Source organism: Lissotriton vulgaris, chromosome 3_1, assembly GCF_964263255.1.
Source record: "Lissotriton vulgaris chromosome 3_1, aLisVul1.2, whole genome shotgun sequence".
Taxonomy (NCBI): domain Eukaryota; kingdom Metazoa; phylum Chordata; class Amphibia; order Caudata; family Salamandridae; genus Lissotriton; species Lissotriton vulgaris.
This window is the reverse complement of record NC_141689.1, coordinates 1203918968-1203931528: the sequence shown is the minus strand read 5'-3', so window position 1 is coordinate 1203931528 and position 12561 is coordinate 1203918968.

The window sequence follows — 12561 nt, the reverse complement described above, 5'->3', positions numbered from 1 at the left end:
GTGGAGGCTGAGTTGCAGCGGAATTAGTGTGAACCTGGGTTCCTGCAGAAGCGGCTCAACTAGATTTTTGTACAGCTTGTGGGTGGCCTGGTGTGTTACCTCTCGACCCTCCTCAACTCCCAATTTCCCCCCATAGTACCAAATAGTGGCTCTACTCTCAGCCACCCCACTACCTTGCAGAACCTGACCTCATCAACTATCGCAGGAATACAAAGAGTAGAGAAAAGGAAAAGGAGCAGGTGGAAAGGCCTCCCTTCCCTTCTCCGGAAAAAAAGGTTCTTATTTACGAATAGGGGGAGCAATGCGAACAAGAAATTCCATGCAGCTGCAAAACACCCATCGCCCCATTAGACTGCCAAACAACAGAAAGCAAAGATGCTGTACCCTCAAAGTGGAAGGCTAGGGAATCAGTCATCATTTCGAATTGAAGGAAACCAGGAGGCACACAAGGGGTCTAATTGGGATAGGCACAGCAATCTCCCGACATCCCTGGCCAAAAGAAAGCACGATTTACACAATCTCAATCGGGCTGGCAAAGAAACGCAAAAGCTCAAGCAAGCAGCCCTCCTCATCGAAGCAGAGAACTCCAGCAGTCATAGCCAGAGTGAGGAAGTGCACCTCAACCCTGTTTTCCTTCACCCAGAAACAATTATTCATGGGAAGGACCTTGCTCCATTGCAAATAGTCCTGCCTCCCACCCAAAGGAAAGTTCAAGAAAGTCATCTGGATGACTCGCAAAACAATAGCTCAGTCTTAGATGCGCCCAGAAGCTCCGTAACGTGAAACATAGTGAGGCTCACAAAGAGCCGCCGCAATGGTTGGAACTCCTGGACTTTCAAAAAGATCGAGACCTTGCCTTAAATCAGCATTCTGGTCAGAAATCCCCCAAATCACTAATATGGATATCTTCTACTAGCTCAGCGAGCCCAGTAAATTTGTTTATCAACTTATTAAGTCTGTCTTCCGCTGAAATAGAAACAAAACAATCTAATGTGCCCTGCAGTCATGCACACAAAAGCTCTTGTTCGATTTGCCCTCGCCTGCCTTCCTGTCGTCGCCCCCACCTTGTGAGCAATTTTGCAATACCCGCCTTGAGGAACCACACCTCCCCGAGCTCAGGGGCTGCATAACTAATGACCCTTTAATAGCAGTGGCAGTTACAAAGCAGTCAAGCTACAACAAGACTCACATAAAAACTTTCACGGGGAACGCCTCTCGCAAACTAGTAGCTACTCAAACTCAACACCTCAAAAACAGAAACTTTGCTCAGGGAGGCACTCCACACTCCATCTACACACAAGGTTGAGATGCTGCTCACAATCACTTACTCATTTCGGTATTCACAGAAGTTATCACTCCTAACTTTAGGACTCCTAAATGCCTTATATGAATATCAAAAGTCTTAAAGTTAGGATTTTTCTCAGTTTAAGAGTAGTAAAGTTAGGAGTCCTAACTTTACTACTACTAAACTGAGAAAAATCCTAATTATAAGACTTTCGGAATTCACAGAAGGCATTTAGGAGTCCTAGAGTTAGGAGTCCTAACTTTACTACTACTAAACTGAGAAAAATCCTAATTTTAAGACTTTCGTTATTCACAGAATGCATTTAGGAGTCTTAAAGTTATGAGTGCTAACTTCTGTGAATACCGAAAGAGTAAGTGCCTTCTGTGAATACCAAAGTGAGTAAGTGCCTTCTGTAAATACCAAAATGGTAATAAGTTTAGGATTTTGTCTTAAGTTAGTTCTGTGAATCGGTACCAGAGTTCCCAAGACTGGTCCTGGCTCTCCCAGGCCCTAGGGTAAAGCAGCACCTCGGCTGAACATAAAATGAATAAGGAAGTCACTTACCACCTCAAAATCTGTTCCTGGAACATCCGAGGACTAACCAAGGAAAAAGCTGAAAGGACAACCACCTCCCTCTTGAAGAGTTATGACATCATCGCCCTACAAGAACCTGGTCCTTGCAAACTATTCCCTAGGCGGATTTCATAATTTATGAATCCTATGTAATTGCATCTCAAGCAGGTTGCCACGCATCGGGAGGAGTGTCAATCTCAGTGAAGAACAACCTGGCATTGCAAGTTTCCTTACTCTGTAAAGGGCATGGAGATTACATTTTACTTAAAACCTAGTCACATCAATTGGAAAATCACAACTTGAAACAACAAACTATGATCCTTTCCTGCATGTACCTACACCCTTCTAAAATCAACGGAGAGGCAACCTTGAGCAAAATACTCCCTGCTGTGAGAGACCTTCTCTCTCACTTTCCTAACAATATGTGGCTAATAATGGGAGATTTTAATGCAAACTTAATGGAAACTGGCTTGGACTCCTCTTCCCTAATGTCACAGGACTATCAAATGTGGGCCATACCAGACATAAGGCATCAGTACCAACGGAAAGAAGGTCAAGGGACAATGGTGGCAGCTTACCTAAACCAACTAGGCCTCCGCATTTTAAACGGAAGACTCAACTCAGATTCACTTGCCGATTACACACATGTATCTCACTCCAGTGCAGAGGTCTTCAATCTGTGGGGCGCGACCCCCAGGGGGGTCGTGCAGTCCTGGGAAGGTGGTCGCAGAACAGATTCTGTCAGTTTTCCTTAGTGGCATCGGGCTGATTGAGGGTGCTCGCGGCGGAGGCCTAATTCACACCGAGGGGTGAAAATCATCAAAGCCTCATTAAAAAGTAAAAGGTCTTTTAAAGACCTGTGAAGTACTCGGGTGTGGCTTTGTGTGTGTCCAGTGAAGCTGTTTCAGCCTGGCTCACATACATGAGGGGAGGGGAGGGGTGGGGTGGCTGGGGGAGGAGGCTGTAGCCCTTGGAGTTCAATGGGCGTTGTGCGCCTGGAGCTGTGGGTCCCGCCAGTAAAGCATGTGAAAGGTCCTCATTGGTTCAAGTCCCATGAGCCCTCATACCTGGTGCCTGTGTGGGTGAAATGTGCCTGAGAGTCTGTTCTTCATGGTGAGATGTTGTTACAGCCTCTCTGCCACCCCCCCCCAAACCCCCACCCCAGCAGGGAGGCACAGTGATGCCCTCCCATGAGAAATGAAGAAGAAGGAAGAAGATACAGAGAGATACTGACCCCCCCTTTAGAGAGGCACAGAAAAGGTGGATGAATGAATGATGGATGGATGGATCAAGGGTGGATGGATGAAGGATGAATGTATGGATGAAAGAGTGGATGGCTGTATGGATGGACGGATGGAAGGATGAAAGGGTGGATGGATGAAGGATAGATGGATGTAAGGATGAAGGATGAAGGATGGATGGATGGATGGATATGTGAAAAGGTGGGTGGATGAATGATGAGTGGATGGATGGATGAAAGGGTGGATGGATGAACGATGGATGGATGGATGGATGGATGGATGGATGTGTGAAAAGGTGGGTGGATGAATGATGGGTGGATGGATGGATAGATGAAAGGGTGGGTGGATGAAGGATGGCTGTATGGATGGAAGAATGAAAGGGTGGATGGATGAAGGATTGATGTATGGATGGAAGGATGAAAGGGTGAACGGGTGAAGGATAGATGGATGGAAGGAAGAAAGGGTGGATGGATGAAGGATGGATGTATGGATGGAAGGATGAAAGGTAGGATGGATGAAGGATGGATGGATGGATGTTTGAAAGTGTGGGTGGGTGAATGATGGATGGATGGATGTGATGAGGTCTACCAGGCGCATTTATGGTTGTCGATAGTTGTTGATGATGAGGAGTACCAGTTTCTAGAAACCTTTTTAGGAAGGTGGTCCTTATGCCTAAAAAGGTTTTACAAGGGGGTCTCGGCATCAAAAAGTTTGAAGACCTCTGCTCTATAGTGATCACTCTGAACTATATATGGATCTTGGTCACTCACTTCCATCTAGTGCAGGAATTCATTGTAACTCCCTCACCGGAAAGTGATCATTCCATTCTCATGTGCAAAGTGTCATTCCCGCAGTGCCTTCACCCACAAGTTCATCTGATTGGGCAAGAAGTCAACTTGGAACCTGTAAGAAATGTACAGTGGGCCGTGGAACACCAGGACATAATCGAAGAGAAGGTGGACCATTTCCTAGACAAATTGAATCAAGAGTTCAGTGACCAACTGACTGCAACATCCTGAAAAATGTCAGTGGTGGACATTAGAGAAAACTTAGCCACAAAGATAACTAAAAGGCCACACAAATCCACTTCAAAGACTCCACTTTATTGAGCATAAGCAAACTGCAATGAACATCAAACGCAAAGTAAACAACTTACTGCGCAGGCATACCTTCAATGACACTGAACACAAATTTCTTCGAGAAAAGATATCAGTCGCTCACAAGGAGTACAGGAAAGCAAGATTCACCTTTCAGAGGATGAAAGAAGAACAATTCTGGACAACCACTCACAAAATAATAAACTCAAAGAATCAAAGGAGATTCTGGAGCTGAGTAAATAGGGGTACCAGTCCTGCCCAACCACCAACCGTAACAAACATCTCTCCTGACAAATGGGAGGCTCATATCATAGCATTCTACGTAGAGCCCATCAGAAACAACTGGTCTTGCCATCACAGCCCTAGCCATAATAATGCTAACATCAGTCCGGAGCCCACTATCAAGATCACACCAACCCAAGTCGCACTTATTATTAAAAAAGATGCGCCCTGGAGGTGCGCCTGGCCCAATGGCATCCCAACAAAGGTGTACAAAGCATCTACTCACAAGTGGCCTGTACACTTAGACACCCTATTCGAGGAGCAGAATGGGCGGGCCTATTCCTGACTCCTGGTGAGGATCTCTCTTTGCCCCTATCCATAAAAAAGACCCCAGGTCCAGCCCGATAACTACCGGATGATTGCCCTCTTTGACGTTGAAGGGAAGGCCTATGCAAGTGCTCTACTTCAAGAACTGACCACCTGGGTGGAAGAATGCAAATTAATACATTTTACTCAAACCAGCCTCCAAAAGGGCTGCCACATTGAAGATAATCTGATCTGTCTAGCCCTCATGATTGAGTGCTCACTTGCTACAAAAGGAAAATCGCTATATCTAGGGTTCATCGATTTCCGAAAACCCTTTGACAGCGTTGCTCCACCCAGACTGTGGGAAAATTATAGAACTGGGGCATCCCGTAATCCCTATTGAATGCTCTCATCGCCCTGTACACTGACACCTGGGTAAAAATAGGAGTTTCCTCTGGATGGTCAACAACCAATAAAATCATGACCAACAGAGGCTTAAAGCAAGGATGCATATTGGCCCCACTATATTTAATCTGTACCTTGCAGACCTGCCCGAGTGGCTGTCTCTCTCTCTCAAGCATTTCCACCCAGAAACAAATCTACTAAAATTCAATCAATGCAATATGCAGACAATATGATTCTTCTCGATCCAACCCAGGTGGGCCTCCAGAGGCTCTTTGACTCTTTGGCCTTGTATTGCAAAACAAATGCTTTCAAGATCAACATTTCCAAAACTAAGGTGATGATAGCTGCAAGACAATGAGCAAGAAAGGGCTCGTTGAAGGAAAATCAATAGAGCTAGTACCTGGGATTCTGGATAGATCACTGACGAAGACCGGCTCGCATATTGCTGCAATTCAAGGAGTGGCTCATTGCCTGGAGGGGGCCTTCTTAAGACCAATAAGCACTTCATCCCCCCAATTTCTCGCAGTTAATGCGAGTGATAGGAGCTAAAATGTTACCAACTTTAGCCTTTGGCACACTAACTTTCAAATACAAAATGTTCACTTGGTTAGACAGTGCCCAATCAGCCTGCTTTCGCAGAGTGTTCCGTCTACCCAACTTGACCTCTCACTCCCAAATCCGTATGGAGTTTAGCCTGCCATCCCAACATTGGATCATGAAAGCAAGATTTATCGCCTACTGCTTAAAAATGAAAAAGGCTTGTGATCTCACACTGAAAAGTTACATCTGGTCCCTGCTAAACAACCATAGGACCACCTGAAGTCAATTTTTAACACACTGCTTGGACTCATTAGAAGCCCAATATATATTCTCCAGCTCACTACCCACAGGGGTGGCTGCAAAAGTATTGACCAAACAAGGAGAGATCTTGTCAGTGGAACATGATGCACTTGGCGCGAAAAATCTCTGCCATGGTAGCTGGGCATCAAAGTTCGATGCTCATGAAACTCCACCACACTATTTGTCATCCACCATGAAGCCATCGGTGAAACATCATTTAATGAGACTACCTTTTGACCTAATCCCCATGATGGCGCACAAGTATGGCCAGAGGTATAAGGAACACTAGCCCTCTCAATGCCTTTTCTGCTGCAATGGGGAAGAATCCTTAATTCCCATTTTATGTATCTGCATGACTTTGCGCCCCTTGTAAACCTTTTGGCTGCGTCCAATCTGGCGCAACCTCAATGTGCGGACATGTCAAGAGGCCCTAGAGGAGGGTATGAAGGGTGACTCAGCTCATAATGCCTCCTGCTTTGTAAAATACATGTCTGAGATCAAATCTATTTTACCTGTAGACGATCGTCATGAATTTCAGCCATGCCAGTCATGAAATCTCCTTTAATATGAACCCCTTTTTTAACAGATAATAGAAATTACTTTTAACTCCTTTTGTATGAATTGCAATGATTTTAATTAATTGTGCAATACAAAATGTATTATTATTATTGTCATTATTAATATTATTATTATTATTATTATTAGTAGTAGTAATAGCACCCTAAGCATGGATCAACCCAATCCCACTGACAACGTCAAAGAGGACATCACCAACTTAAAACGACTATATTGAGAACTGTGCAGACTCCCTTCAAACATTGCAAGAAAATGAGATCGAACAAACAGACCAGCTTGTACAGAGAGGACCTCCATAGCTCTAAACTGCACTGTACACAGCTAGAGAAGAAATAGAGAGCAAGGCACAACACCACTGATCAAACTACCTACAAGGATGCAGTCAGATGCTATCACCAGCAACTAACACCAAGAATAGAGCGATAACAGATTGCATTGAAGGAAGCTACAACAGCTGTAAGGAGATCGTATTGATTGTCAAAGACTTCACCACAGCATCAGCCTCTGTCAACAACATCACACCCCCCAAGAACTGTGCAACAACCTGTCCTGTCAAACTTCTTGCACATCACCGACCATCAGTGAACCATCTACTTAGGAGCACCAAAGGATCTATGTCCCCACCTCATTTACAACATGGGAGCTCCACCAATCAGCACCACCCTCACTCACATTGTCACACCTCATTCACATCCATCATATTCTTGGATAACTAGAAACATTTAGACGTCATTGCCCGCCTAAAGAAACCATCAGCTGATCCTAACCTACTGAGCAACTTCTGTCCATTCTCCCTGCTCCCCTGCCCAGCCAAAGTGATTGGGAAGGCTAACAACAAGCAAATCTCAACCTACTTTGAGATTCTCCACCTGCTAGACTGCACCCCCTTAAGGATTCAGAAAGAAACACGGTACTGAAATAGCACTCATCCTTCTACCAACGATATTGTGACAATCCTGGACCAAGTAGAAACAGCCCTCATCCTACTCAACCTGTCTGTAGCTTTCGATACTGTCTCCTACAATACCCTCATCAGAAGACTCCAAGAGATTGCCATCTATGACCCGTACTCAAATGGATCTCCTCCTTCTTCACAGAAACCCCCTTCACCTAAGAGACCAAGATCCTGATCCGCGGAGTCCCTCTGGGATCATCCCTCAGGCTCAACCTGTTCAGCGTTTACATGACAATGCTAGTCAACATCATCCATTCCCGAAACATAACCATAATCTCCTACGCAGATGACACCAAATTCATGATTAATATGCTATACAAATTGTCATAACATAACATAACATAACCTGACATGACATTACATAATATAACATAACGTGTCACACAAATGGCATCTTTGACAACAAATAACAAGGTGATGGAAGTAATACTTGAATTACTCTCAGCCACTAGTGTTTGCATAGTATCACATTCCAGTCCATCATATTTCACCCAATAGGCCACTCTAGACAGAGACTGACAAGATACAAATCAGTCTTTTTTCTGCTGCTGTAGGAACAGTCCAGTTCAAACTACCAGGCCATGTCTCCCCCAGGAGGGAATGCAGGCAACCTGGTAAGTGACCTGGTTAGGTCTCATACCTCAGGTATAGCTTGAGTTATGTGGCACTATACACACAGGAACCATGTCTGGGGGACACCTGTTGTAGTTTGGACATCTATTACAAAAAACACCATGGGGTGGTGGGGTGGATCGTTTTTATATGGAGCAGGGCGAGTGGTGATTTGCTTAAAGCAAGCCTATGTTGCACAGTGGCTGAAAAACCATAGGTTGGAATGCTACCCTGAATGGTTGTTATTAGCTTACAGTATTTTTAATTATTGCTCCTATCACCTTTTTTTATTTGATGTGAGATACCAAGTGTGTGTATGCTCAGACATGGATCCCTTGTTTGCTCTGTCATGCAATTCTGCCTATTCCTCACTGATGAGGCCTAATAAGGTTGAAGCCTGCCTCAAGGTGCATGTGTTCCATGCAGCAGGGAGTTTGAAAAGAACTGTTTCCATGAGGAGATGGGTAATTGCACATTTGCATAAGGCATGCCTCTGTCTAGTGCAACAAAATGTGTAAAAAAAGATGATTTGGAATGCTATCAACAGTGATATCCAGTAGTTTTAACTATTTGAAGACATCTTTCTTGTTAGAAATTGGGTCTCTAGTTGGCAGAGGTTTTCACCTTGTCCGAGTAGGGAACACAAGCCCTAGTCAGGGTAAGTTAGATCCACCCTTTCAATTAACCTGTGCTCACCCTTTAGTAGCTTGGCACAGAGCCAGCAGGCTTAACTTAAGAGGCAATGTGTATAGTATTTGTGCAGCGCACACACAGTAACACAATGAAAACACCACAAAAGGACTACAGACAGTTTCAGAATAACAGGAAATATTTATATGAGTGAAATAAGACCAATAAAACAAAACTCCAATCAGTCGAGATGTCTTCTGTTGGTAACCCTGGCCACCTTTTTGAGAGTCCCCCCTGATTCCTTCTTGGACACTATGGTTCTCACCCAGATGTCCACCTGCTTAGAAATTTTCCCGGGGTTAGTTAACTTGCTATCCACCAGTTGTTGGCACAGCTCTGGAAAATGAATATCAAGCATGTGCTCCTTTAAAATCAAGTTGTTCAGCCCTGAATAATCATCAACCTTGCTGCCCCTCACCCAGCACTACAGTGCATTGCTGGCAAAATCCCCAAAATCCAACCATGTCTGTGAAGAGATCTTTTGGCCGCCCCAGAACCTGAGCCTATACCTCTCAGGGGTCAGTCCAAACTTGCTGACTAGTATGGCCAGCATCACAGTGAGTGTAGCTTGTCCTGTCCTCTACCTCTAGTGTAAGGAGTATGTCCCTCCCCACCGTGAACATATACTTCCACAGACTACCACCCAAGAACTCCTCTGGGACCTTGTGCACTTCAGAGCCACTTCATAGGCTGCACACCATTTATCTATGTCACCTCACACCACTAAACTGGGCACCAAATCCTTTGGAATCCTGCCTGACTCTGGACTCACTATTGGCCTCTGTAGTGATGCTGCCACCACTGCAGTTGCTGGACCCCACTTGTAGGGTTCTTATGTCAAACTCTCTGAGGTTGAGCTCGTGGGTAAGTTTCCTCTCCTCCATGGCCATTCTTCCTTCCACACAAGCCTGCTGCCAAATTGTCAAGTTCTAAATTTTATTTTCTTCCCTCCTGTCTGCTAGCTCCTCTGGGGACAGGTTTCCTGAGGAGACACTGCTCCTTGCTCTGCTAACTACTAATGCTCCTGGAAAGTTGTTGGCTCCTTCCACTTGCCTTTCCAGAGCCACTTCAGACTCCAGATTCAGGTCACCCTCCTAAGGGATCTCCTGCTCCTCCTCTGGAATGTCATCCCTGGCATCCACCATCTCTGCCCAGGCCCTCAAATCTTTCTGTAGCTAGACCTTCCTGTCTGTTTTACAGCGTAGCATTCTAACCTGGCCAGTTCAACCTAATTTCCTGCAGGCGCCAGTACAGCTTCTCCAGAGAGAAAGACATAATTTAGCAATAAAATCAAAAATGCCAATCAGGGAGAATTGAAAAAGGCTCACATTGGTCTTAGCTATAGAGTGGTAGTGAACACTGAATTACTATATGGGTTTGCACAAACACAAGTCCTATCCTCACCATTGATCACCACTGATCACCAATGTTAGAAATTGGGTCTAAAAAAATGACATTAATCTATGCTCACCCTCTGTAGCTTGGCACAGAGCAGGCAGGCTTAACAAAAGAGACAAAGTGTAAAGTATCTGTGCAACACACACACACACACACACATGAACACGATGAAAACACCACAAAAAAGCGTTACCACAGGTTTAGAAAAATAGAGAATATGTATCTGAGTAAAATAACACAAAAATGACAACATTTCAATCAGTAGTCAAGATATGAACTTTTAACAAGAAAATAAATGCAAAAATAGTGCTTGGGAGTCACTAGCGGTCAAAATGTTACTTGATGTCACGAGGGACCAATACAAATCCAAAGTTCAGGCCAACCGCAATAGAGGGAGACTGAAGTAAGTCCCATGAAAAAGTTCCTTGGATGGAGCAAGGGTCGACGTCGAGAGCACAATGCATTGGTTTAAATTATACAGTGGGTTCCCACATCGTCGTGGAGCTCTGTAGAGATTAAGGCACTGCGTCATTGTCGAGCCGCGCAGAGCATCGTCATTGGGTCGCTAAGGCTGTGGAATCGCTGTCATTGAACAGCCTCAGCATCGAAGGGTGATGCGTCAGTTCCGACCTGCGCAGTGGTGACGATGCATTGGTTTTGTAGCAAAACAGCTTAAGAACCCACTTCTGAAGCCCTGGACTGAAGCGGGTAACTGAAGGGGGTTTTCTGAAGAGATTTCAGAAAACAGGAGGCAAGCCAGCGAGTGCTTGCAGTCACTCTGGGTGCAAGTAAAAATGGGCCCAGTCCTTGTCCTCAGCAGGGTATGGATCAGCTGGCAGCAGGGCAGCCCAGCAAAGCAGAGAAGAAGTGCCTTAGAACAGTCAGTCAAGGCAAAGCGGCAATTAGGGGTCCTAACTTTACTACTACTAAATTGAGAAAAATCCTAATTTTAAGACTTTCGGTATTCACAGAAGGCATTTAGGAGTCCTAAAGTTAGGAGTCCTAACTTCGGTGAATACCGAAATGAGTAAGTGCATTCTGTGAATGCCAAAAGTAGTACGTTCATTCTGTGAATACCAATGGTAGTAAATGCAATCTGTGAATTCCAAAACAGTAGTAAGTTTAGGATTGAATCTTAAATTCATTCTGTGAATCGGGCCCTATTAAAATATACTGCCTAATAGTATGGATGTCATGGGACACCTACACCTTGTACTCCTTTGTCTTATGTAACATTTCCTATACATATTTTTACACACAAATGATTAATTGTCTCTGTGTGATGTAAAGTGATCTGACACCCTACACTGCTATCAGTGGTGCTGTAAATCAATTTAAAGGTATCTGAGCGAGAGTGTGGTTATTTCGGAAATTACTTCAGTGACTTCTTTGAGTTTCTTGTTGCTTAATGGGGTGTAATTACTAATATTTTTATGTTTCCCTCATCTGTATTGCTTGATTTTGTTTGGGAGAAAGTGTCACTCATAGTAGATGAAACATCACTCATAATTACACTGAAATTATGAAAATGTCACATATAGCAATTTGAAACCTTGGCAGCATTGAATAATCCTGTCGCCCAGCTTTATTAAAAAAAGAAAATGTAGCAAATCTACAAACATGGCGTGTGCTTTCAGAATCACCTGAATGCACACACCATGTTTGTAGGCTTGCTGCATTCCTTTTCTTAATAGAGCACAGCTGTGGGGGTATTGTGGGCCTTTGGTAAAGTTTTCATGATAATCGCATGAGTTGCAATTAACATGAAAACTTTAAAAAAGGCACACTATCACCCCACAGCCCACTTCTATTAAGAAAAGAAATGCAGCAAGTCTACAAACACAGTGTGTGCCTTCAGGTGATTCGGAAAGCACACGCCGTGTTTGGTGCTGCATTTCTTTTGTTACTAAAGCATTGCTGTGTGGCAGATTGTGTGCTTTTGTTTAAAGTATTCATGTTAATCGCAGCTCATGATGGGCGCTGAAATTAACATTAATACTTCAACAAAGGTACACAATGTGACCCGCAGCCGCCCTCCAAAAAACAAAAGAAATTAAGCAAGTGCTCTCTCCTTGATCCAACAAGCTGCCTCTTCCTCAGCAACCAGGAAATGCCCGTTTTCTGTGCCGCTAGCCTTTTAAAAGCAGCGACACCAACCCTCTCGGGGGATGTGTGTGCACGCCACACACACGGCACTGCACGCATGGGGGTACAAAGGTGCGTGTGTGCACTTTAAAGAGAACAGTGATTGTGCCTCATTGTAAAAGTACAACTTACAGCAACCCTCAGAGATGTATGAATTTGATGTTGCAGTATTTAGTTCTGCTGTGAGACTGAGTACTTTCTTTCTCATAAACATAA